A 1,243-nucleotide genomic window follows, 5' to 3' on the forward strand; every position below is an offset into this window, starting at 1 on the left:
AAAAAAGCTATGCTTTTACCACACCAAACTTAAAATATTGCTCGCCCTCGAGCAAGAGAAGAAAGAAGAGAAGAAGAAGAAGAAGACAATATGGTAGAGAGGGAAAGAAGTAGGTTCGGCTAAGGGGGAGAAGATGGGTTAGTGTTGTGTGAAAATGAAGTAGAATGGAAGGGTATTTATAGGGAGAAGGAAGGGTGGGTGTTCGGCTATTTTGGGTGGGAATGGGTGGGAAATTGAATTTGAATTTTATGAAGGTAGGTGGGTTTTATGGGGAAGAGTGGGTAGATGTAGGTGGTGAATGAAAAATAGAAGGAATGACCATGAATGGAAAGAGAGAGGGCGAGGTAGGTGGGGATCCTGTGAGGTCCACAGATTCTGAAATGATCCTGTGGGGTCCACAGGTCCTGAGGTGTCAAGGAATTCCATCCCTGCACCAAATAGGCATGTAAATTGCCTTGGCACACCATTCTGGCATTTAAACGCCCATTGGTGCACGTTCTGGGCGTTCAACGCCCATGTAAAGCATGTTTCTGGCGTTAAACGCCAGTTTCATGCTTGTTACTGGCGTTCAGCGCCAGTTTTTCCTTTCTGGGCACATTCCTGAACACAAAAATAACACTAAAACAAAATAAAATAAAATTAGATAAATAAATTTGGGTTGCCTCCCAACAAGCGCTTCTTTAATGTCACTAGCTTGACAGTGGCTTTCATGGAGCCACAAGGTGATCAGGTCAATGTTTGTATAGTTCCAACACCAAACTTAGAGTTTGGATATGGGGTCTTAACACTAAACTTAGAGTTTGGTTGTGGCCTCCCAACACCAAACTTAGAGTTTGACTGTGTGGGCTCTTCTTGACTCTGAACTAAGAGAAGCTCTTCCTGCTTACTCTCTTTTGTCACAGAGGGATGGCCATGTGCCTTAAACACAAGGTAGTCCCCATTCAATTGAAGGACTAACTCACCTCTGTTGGCATCTATCACAGCTTCTGCTGTGGCTAGGAAAGGTCTTCCAAGGATGATGCAATCATCCTCTTCCTTCCTAGTGTCTAAGATTATGAAATCAGCAGGGATGTAAAGGCCTTCAACCTTTACTAGCACGTCCTCTACTATTCCATAAGCTTGTCTCAATGACTTATCAGCCAATTGCAATGAGAACAAGGCAGGTTGTACCTCAATGATCCCCAGATTCTCCATTACAGAGAGTGACATAAGATTTATCCCTGACCCCAGATCACATAGAGCT

Source organism: Arachis duranensis, chromosome 3 (genome assembly GCF_000817695.3).
Source record: "Arachis duranensis cultivar V14167 chromosome 3, aradu.V14167.gnm2.J7QH, whole genome shotgun sequence".
In the NCBI taxonomy this organism is placed as follows: Eukaryota; Viridiplantae; Streptophyta; class Magnoliopsida; order Fabales; family Fabaceae; genus Arachis; species Arachis duranensis.